Source organism: Lissotriton vulgaris, chromosome 2_2 (assembly GCF_964263255.1).
Source record: "Lissotriton vulgaris chromosome 2_2, aLisVul1.2, whole genome shotgun sequence".
NCBI classification, from domain to species: Eukaryota; Metazoa; Chordata; class Amphibia; order Caudata; family Salamandridae; genus Lissotriton; species Lissotriton vulgaris.
The window spans coordinates 22,971,902-22,993,935 of NC_141688.1; positions in this window are offsets into that span (position 1 = coordinate 22,971,902).

The window sequence follows — 22,034 nt, forward strand, 5'->3', positions numbered from 1 at the left end:
CTGAAGCTCCACTCTGAAGCTCCACTCTGCACTCTGAAGCTCCACTCTGAAGCTCCACTCTGCACTCTGAAGCTCCACTCTGAATCTGCACTCTGAAGCTCCACTCTGAATCTGCACTCTGAAGCTCCACTCTGCACTCTGAAGCTCCACTCTGCACTCTGAAGCTCCACTCTGAATCTGCACTCTGAATCTGCACTCTGAAGCTCCACTCTGAAGCTCCACTCTGAATCTGCACTCTGAAGCTCCACTCTGAATCTGCACTCTGAAGCTCCACTCTGAAGCTCCACTCTGAATCTGCACTCTGAAGCTCCACTCTGAATCTCCACTCTGAAGCTCCACTCTGAAGCTCCACTCTGAAGCTCCACTCTGCACTCTGAAGCTCCACTCTGAATCTCCACTCTGAAGCTCCACTCTGCACTCTGAAGCTCCACTCTGAATCTCCACTCTGAAGCTCCACTCTGCACTCTGAAGCTCCACTCTGCACTCTGAAGCTCCACTCTGCACTCTGAAGCTTCACTCTGAAGCTCCACTCTGAAGCTCCACTCTGAAGCTCCACTCTGAATCTGCACTCTGAATCTGCACTCTGAAGCTCCACTCTGCACTCTGAATCTGCACTCTGAAGCTCCACTCTGAATCTGCAGCTCCACTCTGAATCTGCAGCTCCACTCTGAATCTGCAGCTCCACTCTGCACTCTGAAGCCCCACTCTGAAGCTCCACTCTGAAGCTCCACTTTGAATCTGCACTCTGAAGCTCCACTCTGAAGCTCCACTCTGAATCTCCACTCTGAAGCTCCACTCTGCACTCTGAAGCTCCACTCTGAAGCTCCACTCTGCACTCTGAAGCTCCACTCTGAAGCTCCACTCTGCACTCTGAAGCTCCACTCTGAAGCTCCACTCTGCACTCTGAAGCTCCACTCTGCACTCTGAAGCTCCACTCTGAAGCTCCACTCTGCACTCTGAAGCTCCACTCTCCACTCTGAAGCTCCACTCTGAAGCTCCACTCTGAAGCTCCACTCTGAAGCTCCACTCTGCACTCTGAATCTGCACTCTGAAGCTCCACTCTGAAGCTCCACTCTGAAGCTCCACTCTGAATCTGCACTCTGAAGCTTCACTCTGAATCTGCACTCTGAAGCTCCACTCTGAATCTGCACTCTGAAGCTCCACTCTGAAGCTCCACTCTGAAGCTCCACTCTGAAGCTCCACTCTGCACTCTGAAGCTCCACTCTGAAGCTCCACTCTGCATTCTGAAGCTCCACTCTGAAGCTCCACTCTGAAGCTCCACTCTGAAGCTCCACTCTGAAGCAGTCAGTGCTCGGAGATGCGAAAAAAAGTATTTCACAGTGCAGAGTAACAGTCCTAAAATCCTGGCTGAACATAACAGTCTGCAGTTTCACACGTTACATTTGTGTTAGCTGCATTACGTCATAATTTATTGTCAAAGGCGAAATTCTGATTTAAATGGTGTATTCTGCAAACCGGACCCCGTTGTCTCCACTGCCCAGTGATATGATCAAATGCTTTCAGATGTTAAATCTACAGAAAGTTAAGCACTCCATTGATAGGATTCTCGTAGAATGGCCTGTCATTAATGTGGCCTCCAGGTTAGTAAGCATTCTTGAACTGCAGCAGGTATTAATGAGCGGGAGGGCGGGAGCATTCTTGAACTGCAGCAGGTATTAATGAGCGGGAGGGCGGGAGGGGGCGGGAAAGGGGGAGGAGAGACTCAGAAGACGGCCGGAGCAGGAAGGCGGGTGCCGGCAATGCCGGACCAGAATCGGGGGCGTTCCCGGCTTTCGGCTGACGTCGCGTGACGTCGGCAAAAGCCAAAGAATCTCGGGAACGCCCCCGTGTCTGGTCCGGCATTGACGGACAGGCCCGTCTTCCAATGGCTAGTCTCCATTTATGGAGCTAGCCAATGAAAGACGGAGGCCGTTCCTGTCTCCCATATAGATCTCAAGAGGTTTTTGCCTGCGCAAAAAAGATGCGCAGAGCGCATCTTTTTCGCGAGGCAAAACCTAAAAAGGGGGCGAGGCGGGGCCCTTCCGCCCAAATGGACCAGGGCGCCTGGTGGGTAGCCACTAACAATCCCTGGGGATCACAAGCATTCAAACCTGAGCACTGAATTTGGCAGTGAAATATCACCCCCAAGTGATAACTGGTGAAAGCCTGGTCAGAGCTCTGTTACTACGTAAACACTCACCACCCTCTTAGTGGTCCAAAGATGAACTGTGGAAAGGCTCAGCAGGCGGCCTAAGCACTTGCACGTAGGTGTCACCCTGCTGTTACAGTATGAGCCACAGTGCTCAATGAGGCGGGACGGAGTGGGGTACAGGAAAAAACTATTTTTTACGTAATTAAAGTCGGGTGGCTTTCCGCGACGATGGCACAGCCGAAGCTAGTTATACTGTGACAGCCATAGTGAAGTTACAAGGTTCATCCAGTAATACATAGATTGTAGGGACATAACATCTGTGTTGTGTCCAGGGTCGACTCAACTGACAAGTCCAGGTAAAGTCGCAAAGTGCAGATTTAGATGCTGCATGACATCTGATGTATTTTATTATACTTATCTTTAAAACTTTTACCACGCATATGCCTTTACCACTCATGCCTTTACAATGAAATTCGCTGTAAAGGCATAAGTTGTAAAGGCATATTCGTGGTAAAGCATTCGTGGTAATGAATATGCGTTGTAAAGGTATGTTTGTTGTAAAGGATTTGTTGTAATGGTCATGTGTGATTATGACCACGTTGTAATGGCTGTTTCCCCTCCGGAATTATTGAGAGGGGATAGGTACGTGGACTGCAAGATCAAACTGTCCCTCCAGCTGAAAGCCCTACTAGGCATCCTGATATTTTGCAACACGGCCCTAATGGTGACTAAATGGGACTTTATCAGAATGTGGGGGAGTAGTGAGTTCCAGAAGCAAAGGAGTTGGGAGGCCAACCTAAGACTGGTGTATGTGGTTTAAAAAACATGGTATACAAGGCAGACGGATGTCCGAGGACATTTGACAAAAGGTGGGGTCCCTAGAGACAGGCCATGGAGTACATGTCCTGAGGGGGAGAGGAGGTCAGGAAAACAGGGCGAGACGAGATGTTATCCGAGCTGGATTGTCAACATTATATGTTGCGAGCCACAGGGATGTCTGTCATTTAGAACTCCCAGGAAGATCAATACTTGATATGCTGTTGCAGGGACATATTAAATGAGAATCTGGCAATCCCATGGGAGAACCCAACCCCTTCTGGATCCTTTGCCCCTTTTAAGTCTCCAGGAGAAGGGGTTGGTGTTATCAATACCAGTACCGCTGGCCCCACAGAGGCCGTTTTTCCATTGCCCATTCCCACTTCAGGTGTGTCAAAGAAGAAAGTCTTGGATGTGTGAATGACTACGAGGTTGGCAGGAAACATACACATACATTTTAGTTTCAAGTCCCTCAGCTTCAATTTGACTGCATAGAAAGATTCACACTACTGCTGCACCTGCCAGGTGTAGTTGGGATATAGCATAATCTTTTTGGATTGGTACAAAAGGGTCTCTTTATCCCTGCCTGCCCGGAGAATAGCATATCTATGTCTGTACTTTAGCAATCATTGATCAAGAATGTGCACCTGGCGGTGGTTTTGCCACTAGGAATTTATGAGCTTGTTCAAGAACATTTCTCAAGAAATATCTCTAGGGATAAACCCTCTGAGCCCTCTTGACATCCTATGAAGTGCAAGTTGCTTATCCAAGCTCAGTTTTCTGCATCCTTCGTATGCTCCTACATATTGCTTGGGGAGACCAACAGGAGCAGCATGCGTCTTTGAGCTCATGTGCAGTATCTTCCAGCTCAGAACTGCGTCCTTTGCCTCCAGAGACTCTGCCCATCACACCGCACAGGTCTGGTTTCAGCAAGGCTAGATCTACCTCCACTATCCTAGTTTCCAGTGCTGCTTGTGTTGCCTTTTTGGCTTGGTGGCTGGCATTGGGGCCCGTGAGATTGTTGGAACGATGGGATGCTTCTCAATCTCCGACAGATTTAACTGTGTCCAACACTGGGGCGGTGAATCTACCTATTTTAGTCTGGAACTAGGACGTAGAAGGCCTGTTGTGCCCCATAACTGGTTGTCAGAATGTCCGGGTGAAGACTTCTGAGTTCCCAATCAGGGGTCAGCGGGGAAAGGTCATCAGCTCCCCTGTCCAGACCCAAGGGCAGATAGCTGGTTCTCCGGCTGAGCACCAGGACTCAGCGCACAACGTCCACGAAGGCGCACATGGGCATCTCCCAGCAAGTCTCTCCTTCTTGTTCAGGGGTCCAAGCTTGTTGGAAGGAACCTTACTAACCCTCCTACTTGGGCAGGAGGCAGAAGTAATTCTGGGCGAAACGAGCCGTCAGATCTGGATCCAGATTCTTCCCCAGTATACAGCAGGACAGAAAAGAGAGCCCCAATCACCAACCAGCAGTTGTGAGGCAGAATCCAGGCCGCCACCTGGCCCCCACACAGACCCAGGTCTCCTTCAGAGTTGCAGCACAGCCGGCATGGGCCTCGCTGATCACCTGCAGTCACAGACATCGTCCCTCTTCACAGGGCCTGTGCAAGTTGCTCCAGAACCTTTCCCAGTCCATACTCCAGCAGTGAAGTTTAGCCCCAGGGACAAACCCCCAGCAGGGGACAAAGATGACCTCTGCCTCCAGCCAACAAGAGTGTAGCTGCAGTTCCCACCCACCTGCCTGGGAGAACCCTGCAAATTCCAGTCAGCCCAGGGCCATAGGCACCAGCAGGTGCCCCCCTTCCCACCGCAGCTTGGCCCAGGATATACACCACAGCAGGCCCCGAAATCCAGACTAACTGTCTCCAGGGGCTCCAACCACTGTTCCTGTAACAAGAGTGACCAAGAGTGCATGAGGAGAAGAGAGCCTCTGAGGGGAGGAAGGGCGGGTTGCATGTGAATCTATGAAAGAAACCAATACTGGAGAACCACAGTTTACAGGCAACTAACTTTTGTTCTTCTCCAGTATTAGGGGTATCTTTCATAGATTCACATGCTTGAATAAGAATAGAAAACAGTACCCCAACACATGAGTCATAAAAGGCAATAAGAACAAATGCAAGCAATAAATGCACATATGAACATTGCATATATATGAAAGAACCTTTTATGACAGGAGGCGGGAAGCTACAGAGGCTCACCTTCATCTGAAGAGATTTCGTAGCACCGCTTGACCCACAGCAGTGTCTGCAGCGTCAGCTGTCTCCAGACAGTAGTGCCTCGTGAACGTGTGCCTGCTGGACCACGTTGCCGCCCTGCAGATCTGATGTAGAGGCGCTCCAGCAAATAGGGCGGTAGAGGATGCAACTGCCCTCGTCGAGTGTGCTTGCACCGGAACAGAAAGAGGCTTGCCAGCCCGTTGATGGCAGAAGGAGATGGCAGAAGAAATCCATCTAGAAATGGATTGATTAGTGACTGGATTTCCTTTGCGCATCCGTCCATAGGCTACAAAGAGCCGGTCTGATATTCGAAAAGCAGCAGTGCGTTGAATATAGAATTTGAGGCAGCGCTTCAAGTCCAAAGAATGAAGAGAGCGCTCAGCGGGAGACTGAGGGTCCGAGAAAAAAGTTCTGAGAATGACAGGTTTGTTAAGGTGGAAGTCTGAAGGAACCTTAGGAATAAATTTAGGTTTCGTACGTAGTGTAACAGCATCAATGGAGAATTGAAGAAAAGGAGGCTGAATGGTGAAAGCTTGGATGACGCTCACTCGCCTGGAGGATGTAAGTGCGAGGAGGAGGGCAACTTTCCAAGTGAGGAATTTGAATTCCTCTGAATGAATGGGCTCAAACGGAGGTTGGAGGAGCTGTGATAAGACCAGATTCAGGCGCCAAACAGGTGGTGGACGCCGGATGGGCGGAAACATCCAGAACAGGCCCTTAAAGAACTGACGAATGATCCGAGAGCAGTACAGTGACATGGAACCATCATGGCGAAAGCGGGAAATCGCAGCCAGGAAGACTTTAAGAGTGGAATGCGAAAGGCCCGACTTTGCCAAAAGGAGGAAAAAAGGCAAGATTTGGTCAGGCGTGGCGAGCATAGGATCGAGTTTCTCCTTGTGGCACCAGATACAAAACCGTTTTCCATTTCAGCTTATAGGGTTTAACTGTGGAAGGAGCGCATGCATGAGCAAGCACCTCCCTGAACTCGGGAGCAATATTCAAATGTGCAAACTCATTGTGCTCAGGTTCCAAGCGTGCAGCTGGAGAGACACTGGATCCGGATGGGAAATCTGGCCCTGGCTCATGGTGAGCAGATGAGGCAGAGGGCGAAGAAGAATCGGATCGCACTGGGAAAACCGAAGAAGATCCGTGAACCATAGGCGACGCGGCCACCTGGGCGCAATCAATATGACGTGGCAAGGCTGAAGTCTCATCCTGTGCAGCAGGCGTGGAATCAGAGGGATCGGCGGAAAAGCGTATACGAGTTTTCTTGACCAGTTGATCGAAAACGCATTCCCGCTCGACCCTCTGAGGCGATGCCGACTTGCGAAGTGTAGGCATTTGCGGTTGATTGGAGTTGCAAAGAGATCCAGCTCCGGCTGACCCCACAGGTGAAATACATACTCCAGAGTCGGTTGATGGAGTTCCCACTCGTGATTGTCCGTAGCCGATCTGCTGAGAGAGTCGGCAAGGGCGTTGGAGACACCCGGCACGTGAACTGCTACCAGGTGGACACAATGGTGAATTGCCCATTCCCAGATCTGTTGTGCCTGTCTGGACAGCAGAAGAGACCTCGTTCCTCCTTGTTTGTTGAGGTAGTGCATACTGGTGGTGTTCTCCGTACGCACCAGCAGCGATTGTCCTTCCACCAGCCTCCGGAAGGATTTTAGGGCGAGGAAGATGGCCAAGAGTTCCAGGCGGTTTATGTGCCATGTGCATTGATCTGCAGTTCATTTGCCCTTGACTGACAACCCTTCGAGGTGTCCTCCCCAACCCTCCGAGGAGGCGTCCGTTGTGAGGGTAAGCGAGAGATCCGCGTCCTGAAAAGGCCGCCCTGTGCGGATGTTTGGAAGGTGAGCCCACCATTCCAAGGCACCCTGAATGCGGGGGGTCAGGCAGATTTTGTCGTTAAACGACCCCGAGACTTGTCTCCATTGTTTGTCCAACTCCTCTTGGAGGACTCGCATATGTAGCCTGTAATTTGGGATCAGGAGGATGCCATGCCTAGAAACATTTCAACATCCGGACAGAAGCGGACCTTCTTGAACGCACAAGAGTCACCATCTTGACCTTGCAAGCTTGTCGCTCCTGTGAGACAAACACCTTTGCCAGATGAGAATCTATCAATGCCCCCAGAAAGACTCTTTGTTGTGCTGGACGGACATGAGATTTCTCGTGATTGATGGAGAGGCCCCAGGCGTGAAAGACAGACAGGCAAGTCTGAGTGTGTTGCCTTGCTGCATGAAAAGTTGGAGCCTTTATCAGGCAGTCGTCCAAGTAAGGGTAGAACTGAATGCCCTGTAGGCAAAGAAATGCCGCAACCGGATCCATGATTTTAGGGAAGACTCTCGGCGCGGAACGAAGGCCGAAAGGCAAGACTTTGAATTGGAAGTGCTTCGATCCTACGGTGAAGCGAAGATATTTTCTGTGTCTGTGATTGATGGGCACATGAAAATATGCATCTTGGAGGTCGATGGTGGAGAGGAACTCTCCGGGATTTAGGAACTGTAAAATTTCCAGTAAGGTCAGCATCCTAAATGTTTGGGACTTGATGAAGTTGTTGAGGGCTCGGAGGTCCAAGATCGGGCGCCACTCTCCTTATTTCTTTCTGATTAGAAAAAAGCGGGAATAAAAGCCCTTGCCCTGTTCTAATCGAGGAACCACTTCGACAGCCCCTTTCTGTACCATGATATTGACCTGAGCAAACAGTTCCTTCAAATGTGCTGGCCAGAGGGCGGGCGGGTGGGACGGAAATTTGAGAAATTCAAGAGCGTGGCCCTTTAAGATGACATCTAAGACCCAACGATCCGAAGTAATTCTTGACCAATTGCAGAAGTGCTGGGAGATTCGACCTCCAATTTTCAGCGCAGGAGAATTTGGAATTTTGGAATTTGGAAAGGTATTTATAAAGCGCAGACGGTCGCTCCGGAGGGAGCATCATGGCGCTATGAGTCCTGTTTCCAATTCAGAGAGTGAAGTGAGGGAGGCTAGATTGAGTTCGGGAAAGTCACTGTTTTTTTGAGGCAGCACCTCCTCTGTAGGTGCTCTTTCTCCGAGAAGGCCTGGAGTCGGATTGCCTATTCTGGTTCTGATAGGAGTATCGCTGTTTGTTGTCACCATAGGAACGGTACTGGGAGGAGGCATGAAAATTGGAGGAAGTACCTCTGCCACGTGCCCCACAAAAGGGCCGCTTCCGGTACTGGAGGGATCCCAGAGCACGAGCAGTGTCCGTGTCCTTCTTGATGGACTCTAAGGCGTCGTCCACATGCTTGCCGAACAGGGATTACCCATCGAAAAGCAAGTCAAGCACCCTCGCCTTTACTTCGGGCCGAAAAGCCGTCGCCTTGAGCCAGACTTGCCTCCTCAAGACAGCTGCACCTGCGAGCTGTCTGAAACCCGTCGAGGAAATGTCAACGGCACAGTCAATAATCTGAGGAGATCTTCTCCCCTTCCTGCACAATATTATGGGCTTCAGCCCTGGACGAGTCCGGAAGCATGGGAACCAAAGCCGCGATCTCTGACCACATCTGAAGTCATACCTTCAGAGGATGGCCAGGGAGTTAGCCGCCCTGACCGACGTGGCAGCCATAGTGGTGAATTTCTTCCCAATAGTATCCAGGTGGCGACCCTCCTGATCCGGTGGCGAAGTCAACGGAGTCGCGGGGTTACGCGACCTCTTCTGTGCAGCCTGTGAAATGACCGAGTCAGCCTTTGGTTGAGACACAAGGCATGCTGGTGAGTCTGCAGGCGCTTTGTATTTTTTGTCAAGGCGTGGAAGCAATGCCGGGATAGAATTAGGATGTTCCATAAGTTTAAGCCCCTCCTGCAAAATGAAGTCAATGATCGGGATGGTATGAATTTGCTTCAAAGGTTGATCCTTGAAGTCATAAAGGAAGCAGTCCTGTTGTTTAACTTCCATAGGTAAGTGAAAACGTTTGGCGGTACGCACCATCAGGTTGTGGAAACTCCCAATGTCCAATCTGCAAGGACTGCTTCGTCATCCTGGTCCGTATCCTGGCAGACATCATCATCAGTATCAGGATCCTGACGAACTGGCGATCTTGGCTGAGCAGCAGATACCGGGGCTGGCGCTGGAGGCTGCTGAGCAGGAGAATATGGTGCAGAAGGTGGGAATCTGCGATTACAGTCATCCAACATGTGTTGAAGGTTCGATATTAAAGACACTGGAATTTGTACTACAGGAACTTCCGGGTCAACATCCAACTGGTCATCGTGAACGGGGAAGAGTGAACCCCCGTCATCATGTTCGTCATCCTCATAGTCCTGATATTTTATATTGAGTTCTGAAGGGCTCGACGCAGGACGAAAAGTGTCATCCACATAGGAACCATCTGAAGAGTTCTCTACTGCAGACGCAAACAATTTTGCTGGGGGACGAGAATCACCCTGAAGAGGACTCAAATCTAGCGGAGCGGGACAATTGACGATGGAAGCCGTCACCACTGTAAAGGTAGTAGCAGTCGCTAGAGATTAGTGTCCAGTCGACGGTCCCGTCGACGAGCTCGTGGTCGAAACAGCCATAGAGGTAATTGACAAAGCAGGACCAGTCGTCGACGAGGAAGCTGAAGCCGTCGACGGAGCCATGGTTTTCCCTTTCGATGCAGCTGTCGTCGACGATGTTTTCTTCACCGTCGACAGTGTCGTCCACGAGGAGGCAGCCGTCGATATTGAACTAAGCATGGGCGAATTTTGCGGATCTCGCGTTTGCGGATTTTGCGGATTTGCGAACTCGCAATCCGCAAAATCCGCGAATTCTCGCGAATTTGCGGATTTTTTTTTTTATGTTCGCACGGATTTCTGCATGTTCGCGAGGGTTTTGTACAATTTTGCAAATTGCGAAATTGTACAAAACGTGTGCGAACTTGCAGCAACCCGTGCGAACACAATAATATGAAGAGAAAGAAGCTCCTGGTCACAGGAACAGCACGGGGATTGCGCTCATGAAAGTCAAGGATGCAAAGGCCTCTACCCAGCATCACAGCTGACTTTCCATGGTAGATTTGGGAAGAGGCACACCTGTCCAGCCTCGAAGACGCTCATGATTGTTTTTGGGCTAATGAATGAGTCACTGAATTTGAGCATCAACTCGTTCGAGCGACCATGTGTGTGTTACTATGCAATCGCCCCGAAGGGCGCAGGGGTCCCTTGAGTGAGCTGTCCATCATAGTGGGTGAATGGCGGGAAGACGGTGCAAACCGCGAGTGTGTGCGCGGGGCCAAACGTGCGGGCTTCCATGCGAGTTCACATGCCTCTTGTGTGCATAAAAGGTCAGAGAAAGATCAGTTCAGCAGATGAAGAGAAAAAGCACCACAGGAAGGGTCACAGGAAGGGCATTTGTAAATATTTTAGGATGGCGCCGGCAAGCTGCCAGCACCATCCTAAAATACTTACTAAATTAGCTTCAACAGGAAGCTCTAATAGATAAAATAAAGCAGTTGCGAGCACCTGCTTTATTTTATCTATTAGAGCTTCCTGTTGAAGCTAACTTAGTAACTATTCTAGGATGGCGCTGGCAGCTTGCCGGCGCCATCCTAAAATAGATACAACAGGGCAGGCTTGAACTTTTGCCCCCGGAAAAATCCGCCGCTCGCGGATTTGCGGATTTTCGGTAAATTCGCGGGAGTTCGCGGATTGCGAATTTACCGAAAATCCGCAAAATCCGCGAGCGGAACGGATTTTCCGCCCATGCTTATATTAAACTTGACGTCGACGAGGCAACCGTCAACGAAGGCGGTACCGTCGACGAAAGTGGTACCGTCGACGAAGGTGGGACCGTTGACGAGGATGGTACCGTCGACGAGCGACGCGTCGACGAAACCTTCGTCAACGAGTGCTTCTTAGACAGGGCCGCCGATGAGACAGGCTTCTTCGCCGTCGACGAGATCTTCACAACAGAAGTGATGGGTCTAACCTCATGGAGCATCGTCGACAAGGCGGACGTCGTCATCGTCGACATAGAACATGTCGTCGTCTTCGTAGGCACAGCGTCAACGGATTTTGTCATCGTCGACAGGCGCGCCGACGAGCTGGCGCTCGTTTAGACAACGAGGGCACAGCTTGGGACTGCGACGCCAGAGAACCAGGTCTCGTAGGTGTAGAGGCCGGCAGATCCCATGGGGAGACAAAGTTTGGAGCGTCCACGAACTTCTTCCTCTTTAGGAAAGGAGAAGGCATTTCAGTCTCTGACCCACGCTTAAGAGAGGTCTTAGAATGGTAGGAAGACACACTCTCCACATCAGACATAGGATTATCCGAAGTCTTCAACTTCTTTAGTCACAGAAGGAGACGGGCCTCTCTATCTTTCAGAGTCTTAGAAGAAAATGTCCTGCAAAACTTGCAGTTCCTCACCTCATGTTCCGGGTACAGGCAATAAATGCACTTGCTGTGAGGGTCCTCATGGAACAGGTGTAGCTTCCCACATGAAGAACAGGGCCTGAATAAAGATTTTTTAGTAGAAGACATTATGTTGAGTTGAAAAAAGGTTTGAAGTTGAAGTTGAAGAAAAAAACTGAGCAGAGCTCATGGAGACTCCCTTCACACGACATGCAGTAGAAAATCTGAGGGCTTGAGCTTCTGAGGAGAAGGTCCTAGAGGGTGCTGCAGCCTGATTGACTGGAATGTGGACTATTATAATGACTTGCATATGTTACTAAAGTGAATTCTCCCTTAGGGCCTCTATGGGCCTATGTTGTTCTATGGTACTTTTTTAAACTTTCTTTATGACTATTTACATATATATATATTATATTTATATGTTTATGATGTTTTATATATATATATATATATATGTATATGCATATTACTACTATTTTATGTACCGTGGGACTCCCACTTCGACGACGGGGAATTATTCAAGCATGTGAGTCTACGAAAGACACCCCTAATACTGGAGAATTGAAATTAATTGTGACCTGAGCCAAAGCACCAAAAGCACACTTCATCAGGATCTATAACAGACATCGGTTGGGTATAGTCCCTTACATGGTTTAAACATGTGGGTGTTGGTGACTTTTTTTTCTTGCACATTTACCCCACGAATATGAGCCTAATGCAGTGGAAGCCCCCCTTGTATGAGAGCTGGGCAATCAGGGTACAAGTCAGGGGGTAGACGAGGGTGGACGGCGTCCATCCACTATTTTCACAAGGTGAACGCCGTCCACCCTGCCAAGAAGTTTGGCCCCACTGAATAATGAGCTGAACTCGTCCTGGTTTAATTATCAAACACCAGGACACATTCAGCAGCACCTGCACTTTGTCTGCTGTCGATAAGCAACTGGGGGCAGTCAGGAGCCTCACACCTAAAAGCAAATACAGCAGAGATGAAACAAAGGCTCACACCTTCTTAGCACTTCACACATACTTAAGAGAGGCAGTTTTTCACTTCGTTCAGGATCTGTTTACGAGATATGCATGCACTGTAAGAATGCCTGATGTGTTGGTCTCTCCCAGTATTTACACAAAATATATGTAACTTATATAGCGCTTACTGCCCCTGAGGAGGCATTAAAATAATTTTAAGTACTACTATTTTTTCTTGTACAGCACTACTCCTCCCAATGCAGCGTCAGAGTGCTTTACAACACAAGTACATATTACATATATCACATCATATGCATTTGTAAATCATTGTGCAGGATGTGTTACATAAAACAGTGGAGGTTTACAAGGTGTAGTAGTCACATATCATCTTCCCTAGCTTACTGTGCTATATTTGTGACAATGACCCACTTACCTAGCACCATAAAATAAAATCTGTCACTTGCACGTTACATGATGTGATTTTTAACCCTCTATGCTACTTTGACTCAAAACTGAAGCTAGACAAAGCACAGACCTTTCCAGCAAGTGCATTAACCTCCAGAGTTATCTTACAATTATTATTCACTCAGATGTACTGGGAACACACAGATCTCTGTACCAGGTGCCTGAGCCCCATGCGATATTTTAAAATACAGTCTTTCCAACCAAGATTTACTGTCAATTTTCATCTTGTTGCCACTTTCTTTGTGGCAGAGGTTTAATAAACAATCTATAAGTTGAGGCCCATATTTTGCGTCAGCGTTAGGTCACTTTTCTGGCACAAACCTGACGCAAAATCTATTTTGGGATTTAATTTACCACACATTGCCCTGCCTTGCATTACCTTACGTCAGGTAGGCATTACATGGGTGGTGCTAGTATGTTCCTGTGCATCCATTGATGTATTTTGAGAGAAAACCATATTTACAATGACTTGTAAAGATAGGTTTGCAGCAAACTAGTGAGTTTACCTGAGGCTGGTGTAGCAAGAAGAAATATGTCAATTTCTCCTTGTTATTACCTCTTTGCAAGTATGCTGCATTCTGCAGCACATATACAAAGAGGAAATAGTCTCATAGGGTAGTTTGTGCTTGGCTTTGGGAAAAATTAAAATACGAAAGGCAGCCCATTGCGCTCCCCTGTGTTACCATGCATCAGGTAGTTTTTACACGAGTGGTGCATTGGCATTCCCATACATCCACCCATGTATCTTGTGTGCAAATAATATACACAGTCTTCTAAAGGCAGGCACACTAGCTTTCCTTGGATCAGCTCTCGAATTCCACTTCCCTGTACCTATTTATGTGAGGGAGCTTTTCAGCTTTTCAAGTCGTAGAAGTTCCATAATGGCTTTGAGAAAGCCAAAGTGTCTCTGTGCTGTAGCGTGTCATTCGGAGTAAGCCCACTATTGGCGGTACAGTATTCAGTCTTATCCGTTTTTGCTGAAGTGGAGGGCCAGAGTGCCCGGTCTTGCGACTGCGGCCCAGTGGTGAGCAGAAGACTGGATGGAGGTGTCCACACACTCCTCCGCCTATGTAGTAAGCCTCCCTGAATCCAGCAGCAGGTCTTGGGTCATCTTGGATTGTTGAATAGTTGAATTGTTGCTCTTCCTCTGTGAGTAATGGCTTGCTTCTCCTTCATGCTGCTTCAGGGAGACAGCCCTCTCACTTTACCATATCCTGCCTTTTGGCACACAGGGTTTGTGACAGCGCACATAGGAAAACAGCCCCTCCAGGTCAAAGCATTGCACAATGCATCTGCTCTCTTCTCAATAGAGCATAGTACCATCACTGTATCCCCTACCTGGCATTCGGAGGTCATGGACAGCACACAGGTTTTCTGCATTCGGTTTGTGTCCACTAAATGAACATCTCTTTATGTCTCCAATTTCACATCAAAGTTCAATGTTTTGTCTTTAATTCTTGGTGCATGAGGTTAGTGTGGCTGGCAGGCAGAAGCCGCATGAAAGCCAAGAGTCAAATGTATTAGATTCTTATTACTTTATTCCAAGAAGGAGTGACTAAGAAGTGATAAAGGATTTGCTCACCATCCCAAACCCAAACCTCTACCATGCTTAGCCCATCTATCCATACCAGCCCAAGGAGATCATCCTATGGTATTAAAGGGGCTCTCACCCACTGGAATTCCAATTGGCATGCTTCATCATAGAGTCCTCGTCCAGATAGCTAGTGTATCTTGGTGGGTTTAACCTTGGTAGCCAAGGAAGCTCTTTGGTTATTTGGAGGGATTCTAGATTTAAAATAGTCTAGGGTGTCGTGAGGGTTAATTTTATTTTCAAAGGGCACCCTGACGGAGTTAAAAATAAGTGGGACTGCAATGAGAAAATTAGTATCCTCTGTAACCCTGGCTCAACATGTTTCAGCCATTGCATTAATGCTAGTTGGCTTTCATTAGGACCTTACGAGGGTCCTGTTAACATCCTTTTTGTTTGCATTGAATTGTAAAACTTCCATATTCATACAAGCCATACATACTGACCCATTTGGTCGCTATGTTCACATTTCTTTAGTAGTGTCCTATTTAGAGCTCCATGTGTGTAAGGCGGTAGGTGGACCTTGCAGTCAAACTTCCATCACAGGTTTCTTCCCGGCAGTGAATCTATTTGGTTCCTCCTTTCACCAAATCCTAGATTCTTATTATACATGGTGCAACATTACAGCCTATTAAATCAAACACAAGAGAGAAATATGGCCAGGATCACAGAATATGGTTAAACTGGGAAGCCAGGATTGATCTCAGGTTGTCTACTTTAACATTGTTCATTTCAACCCTTAGATGGACATATCTTTATTTCTCCTGTTTAACATCAAATGCTAATGCTTTGTCTTTAATTCTTGGCAAATTTGGTAGAAACTCGGGAAGCAAGCAGATGCCGCAACTGTGCGCTTTTTTCTTCAAAAAGTACTGCCTTGCATAATCCTGCATTCTCCTCCTTGACCCAGATATTTCAGTTTTGTACATAAGAATCTAAATCTGTCACACCAAAACAAAAAAAAAATCCAAACATTTGAAATTGTGTGCTTTATTTACCAGTTCCAATCACTAAATGTTGAAGAGCTGTTTTCCTTGAAAGGAAGACAAGTTGCAATTTTGTAACTCTGGTAATTCCCAAGCACTGGATGTGGCTGTGTTAAATTTTTTCAAGTTGTTACCCTGCCAAGGTATGGGTGGTTTTGTTTTTTGCCCGTCTCACACCTACCTACTGCAGAGATGTTGCAAAGTTTGCAGTTTACTGTATTAAAACACAATAACACAGGTTAGCTTTGTTGTTATGATGTGATTAGGTTTGGGAGACTGCTGTAATTCATAATTATGCTTTCTATGCAATGAAAGTTTGCTCACCTAAGACTGGCCCCTTCATGGCGAGGTTACAGTAAACAGGTGAGCCCACAGGTCAGTGTTACTGTAAACAAGTAGGCCGTCTATAGTGCACCATGCTGGCAGTGTAAAATGTTGAGAATATGCAGAGGTCTTATTAGCAAGCATAGTCTAGCATAGATTCTGATTATTAGAATGAGTTTGTTGTGTCTCTCGCTGTTCCTTCATCTCCACACTTGAGTACTTTTTCTATGCAAACTAGTAATCTTTCATTAGGAAGACCAATATTTTCTTGAACGTGCTAGTTGGGACTGGAATTGCATGTGCCTTTTTCTTGTGAGTTACCTTGGTCACCATTTCCTTTTCATCCTTGCATACTGTGCAGCTTGCACTTATTTGGCTGGGGAGCCAATACCTTTTACTTTGAAATTTATGGTCCATCCTTTGTGTGGCATTCTGGTGGTACGGATTCCAGGGTGAGCTGTCAGGCTGCGCTGGTACTTGTGAGGGTTGTCTAGATATAAATATGCCAACAATAAGAACATGAGCAATATCTGCTGCTGAATGTGGAGGTGACATTTGGGGGGCAGTGTATAATTTGTAAAAACAAATACAGAGCCCCAAACTTTTTCTTCGGGTCCTATTGCTGAATGCCAAGGTTGCAATAATCTTTTTCTTTCAGTAACCTAAAATTGCTTATTTTCCAAGTTATTTTTTTCATCTCCCTTTCTGCGTTCATCATTGTTTTCTTCTCTCTCTCTCTCTCCTTTCTTCCCTCTGTCTTTATCTCTTGCTTTGGGTCATGGTCTGTTAGCGAAAAATGAGCCCCAATCTCCTAAAATTACTTCAGGAGGGCAAGGCTGAGTAAGAATACTTTGCATAGGAGAGTAGTCTCGCCTCTGTCTTTAGTGCAGGCAGCTAAAGCCATCATGGAAATGTGCTTAACATGGAATATTATGCCTGGTTGAGTAGCCTGGCGGCAGAGTTAGTTTGTTCAATTATTGGGTAAAGGAAGCTTTACGCTAACAAAAGGCAACACTGTTTTATGTGTAGCTTACAAGTGTGAATCTTCTACCTAAAATCAGGAGGGTTTGCATATATACTCGAACTGCGCTCAAATGTACTCATGATAAAACCTGCTAAACTAATATGTGAGAGCTTTAGATCGGAGGTCGCGTCCTGTAAAGTTGTGGCTTGCAATGCCACTTCCTATGATGTCAATTCCTGTGATGCCACGTGTGATGTCACACGTTGTGACATCACTTGCGTACTGCCTAACTAAGGTAGCCCTCTTCTTTTTTTAGGACTTATGCCCTGTGGACAATGCAACATTGCTGGGAAACACCCAATCGGAGATTCGCTTCACTTCAATTGAAGTGCTACATCGTTTAGCATTAAGCTCCTATGCGGGGGCCTCCGGCTGCATAGGGCTCATAATCCCAGGAATAGCCCATGAATATAAATTCTTTTATCATGGACATTGGTGCATTCACCATCCTCACTAGATCTTGGACACATCCTTGGACCCTTACATGCGGCCATTGCAGTGGTCTTGTTGCCATATCTGCTTACAGACCATTGCATTCATCCCCCAGGTTATTTACAGTCCTGATGAGACCCTCATACCCTGAGTAGGGTCGAAACGCCATCGACCCCAACTAAAGACAAACCTCTCATTCTGGGGATATCACCCAGTGTGGATATATGTAAGCAACAGAACAGACTGTATAAGTGTGTATATACACACATACCCCAATATACCATTCAGATGTTCTTATCTCGTCACTTTCCCTCCTTGTTTGGTTATGCTTCTCTCAATTGGGGTTTCTTGGAACCACGCACCTGTGTTATTCCGGTCTGTGCATTTTTATGGCTATATAGAATAATTTCAATCCAGACAAATTGAATATCACAATCATATACTGCTGATCTGTTCTGTTTAGTTTGCTTCCTGACAGATTTGTCTCAGTTGAAATGTTATGAATCTGATGGCTTCTCAGCAGGATTTTACTGTCTTATTACATTGTATAAAATACGTTCCATGTGAGCACTTGTTCCATGGTCATACATACATTTAGGTTGCTCTTGTTTTCCCAGACGGCCATCTTTATTGGACAGTAACAAGCACTGCCTCAGGGACAGTCTCTAGTGCCCATTTGGACAGTCTCGAGTCTGAACTTCCTTGGAAAGAATGGCTGCACGATCCCCCATAAGTCCAGGCATATTTAGGGTGACCATGAGGGGTAATAAATAACACGCATTGGCATAGCCAATAGGTCTCGCCTTTGGGACCTTATAAGTGTTTAGTTATCCAGCACAATATCCTTGGTGCAAGAACATCAAGTGTTGCATGGCTAAACACTTAGAAGGCCCCAAAGGCGAGACCTATTGGCTATGCCAATGCTAAATTTCTGTCGCGCTATAGGCAGACATCAACTAAAAATGCAAATGAATGGCTGTTACTATACTTCATTCAAAAGTAACTTATTTTTGCAACAGTGAATGGCACGGTCAAAGGACACCTTATCGGTGTGGCTCATAATGTCTGATGGCATATGAGAATTTTTTTTTTTTAAATCAATTAAGTAACATATAAATTGGGCACATTTATTTTAATTCGTACGGCCAAATTTCCAAATATGCCCGTCATGCATATACGAAGCTGAGCAATGGACAACTGTGCATCCCAACAGATCAGAGTTACAGGGCATTTCAACAAATTCATTCCCATAATTTTTCACATTGATACATGCCTGCATCTAGTGGCCAAATACAATTCAACAGCAAAAGACCACTTTGACTCAGTCAATGGGAATCGCAGAACTGTAATAGGCGCATAGAATTCAAGCAGACTTTGGGACATGTAGTGTATCGGACAGCTGTATAATACTTAGGAGAGACCATTGGTGGCGTATCTCTGGAAAGAGTGCACTAGATCTCAAATAAGAGTGGAGCCGCGTGAAGTGCGATGTCGCTACCTACTACTGTAACCAGTCATCAGCAATTAAACAAGCATGGAATAAGTGATGAATATCCATCAAATACTGCTGGCCGATCAGAGGGTGTTAATGTAGTCCACCTCTGAAGGTCCCAACTAGCTACATCCTATGACCGCTTCTTGACATCTCACAATGACACTTGCAAATGGGATGATGGTAACAAAGTCCATGTTTGCAAATAACGAAATCATTTCTTTCTCCAACCTATGTTGGCGCAGTACCATAAACTTTTTAGGTTTAAAGTATTTTATTGAAGCAGGGTAAGGAAGGAAACAACAAAGTACATGAAAAAGAAAACCACAGGTGCCCTCATATTCAGTGCGTACGGTACATTAGATACATCAAAGCAATTCTTTCGCCACAATGGGCACCATCATGCTTAGAAACACAGCTCGCGCACCTGTGGGTGGAGACAAAAAGGGGGGGGGGAGGGAAGGAAAGGGAAAAAAGGAAAAAGAAAAAAGGGTGGGGGAAAACAATCCTGCCCCATTTCCTACCCGGCCAACAACCCCCCAACTCCCACACCCCGTCCCCACCCCCTGTACTGTGCCATCAACCACTCGCTCTCCCTTCGTAGCAACCTATCGTTTGCCCCCGCTACCAGATGCCGGCTTAGACCAATCAAACAGGCGGGTCCGGCGGCGGTGTCAGCCGCAACAGTCTGAGATACCTAGGGCAGGTGATTTCTTTGAATTCAGAGCACAACAGATTATGGAAAGGCGCCCACAGCTCCTCAAAAGCATCTACATCCCCTGCCACCACTAAGGACAGCTTCTCCATGCCAAGGACATGCCACAATCTGTGCAGCCAGCCGACAACAGTGGGGAGCGTGATGGAGCGCCAGTGTATGAGTATGTTTTGTACAGCTGACCCCAAAGCTATCGCTATCTGTCTACCCCTTTTAGATCTGAGAGGGTACATCAATCCATTCGGCAATCCCAATAGGACGTAGGCAGGGAATCGGGGCAGCTCTATCCCAAAACATTTGTCAACCTCATTGAGGACCTCCTCCCAGTAAGAAGCCAAAAGGGGACAGTCCCACAAGATATGAGTAAGCGTGCCATTCTGACCATAGTTACGCCAGCACGTCCCCGGTATTGATCTATCCATCTCATGTAGTTTCTCAGGAGTGCGATACCAATAGGTTGAAATTTTGGTGAAGGTCTCCGTGAGCCTCGTGTGATAGGCAGAGTGGCGCGCCCGGTAGGAGATGTGGTCCCATTCAGTATGACTCAGCACTCGACCAAGCTCCCGCTCCCAGCGCTCCCTACCCGGGTTGTGGATATGAGGGGGGGGCTGCAGCATCTTGTACAAATCGGAGATGAGCTTAGCGTCCGACGTGCGAGTGACTAGCCAGCGCTCGTACACCGTGATCTCCCGGTCTGCCGTCGCGCGCACTTGAGGCTGTAGCGCCCAGTGGCGCGCCTGCATATACCGCATGCGCTCCGTCTCGGGGAGGCCATAATCCCGACGTAAGTCCTGGAAGGGGACGACACCCTCTGGGCCATATAGATGATACAAGGTGCAGCAGCGGGCCGCCCGCCAGTGATCGTAGGCGCCAGGCTCCATACCCGGGCCAAAGTCCGGATTGCCAATCAGCGGCGTGAAGGGAGAGGGAAAGGTAGTAAGTTCATGCCTAGTAGCCACTGGGTCCCACACCCGAAGCGGGACCTGCGTCACAAAAGAGGCTTAGAGGTTAGGGGGCCGATGGGCCCGTCTCAGGAAAGGCACCTCCTGTAGCGTTCTGCCTGCTACCGCCTGGTCCTGAAACAGCCAGTGTTTATCCGACTCCCACCGGCTCCACTCCACCAAATAGCGCAATTGGGCGGCCTGGAAATATTTCTGCAAGTCTGGTATCCCTAGTCCTCCAGACTCAGGCGCCAGCGTAGCTATGGTCCGTTTGATCCGAGGCCTACGGCCCTGCCACACAAAACGTGCGATGGCCGATTGAGTCTCCGCGAGCCATCCTTTGGGGGGCTGTAGCGGGAGCGCCCTGAACAGGTATAGCACCTGAGGTAGAAGGGTCATCTTCACTGCGGCCACCCTGCCCAGCAGCGATAACGTGCCCTTATCCCACCGGGCCAATTCCTCTCTGATTTTCGTACTCAAAGCCGTGTAATTGGCCGCGACCATTGCGGGGAGTGAGGGTGCCAAGAGGATCCCCAGATACGGAATCCGGTCCCCCGACCAGCTCAAAGGAAAAAGCCTCTGCAGGTCAGCTCTGGTGGCGCTAGTCAGTGAGATATCGAGGGCAGCAGACTTCCCGAGGTTCACTTTGAAGCCCGCCACCGCTGCAAAGAGGTCCAGTTCCGCGATACATGCAGGCAGGGACCTCCGTGGGTCATCGAGCGTCAAAATTACGTCATCCGCGTAGAGGCTAAGCGCATGGTGAAACTCTCCCATCCTGACCCCTGTGATATCGGGGTTCTGTCGGACCCTTTGAGCAAACGGCTCCATATAAAGAGCGAAGAGCAGAGGGGACAGTGGGCATCCCTGTCGTGTACCACGTTCTATTGGAAAGTGTCGGGAGCTGCCCCCATTCACCCGGACCACCGCGGACGGAAACCGGTAGCAGTTGAAAATCAGGTGCCGGAACTTCTCGCCGACCCCAAACTTGCCCAGGACCTTCTCTAGATAGGGCCAATGCACCCTGTCAAACGCCTTTTCCGCGTCTATGGAGAGGAACATGCGTTCCCCGGGAATCCTGGAGGCCTTCTCAAGAATATGAGTCACCCTCTTCGTGTTGTCCACTGTCTGCCTGCCTGACACGAAGCCGGCCTGATCCGAGTCGACCATGCCCGGGAGATGAAGTGCCAGACGTGCTGCCAGTATGCTAGTGAAAACCTTCAGGTCTGTGTTCAGTAGCGAGATAGGGCGGTAGGACCCGCAGGCAGTCCGGTCCTTGCCCGGTTTCGGGATCACGGAGACCGTGGCCTGGAGAAATTCGGGGGGGATGGCACCCGGCTCCGAGAATGTATTGAAGAGGCGCGTCAACAGAGGCGCAAGTTCCTGACAGAAGGTCTTATAGAAAAGAGGGATGAAGCCATCCGGTCCCGGGGCTTTACCCGTCTTAAGCCAGGAGATCGCCATAACCACCTCCTCGATCCGAATCTCCCGCTCCAGATACTGGGCCTGATCCGGCGTCAACGACGGGAGTGACACCGATTCCAGATAGTCCGC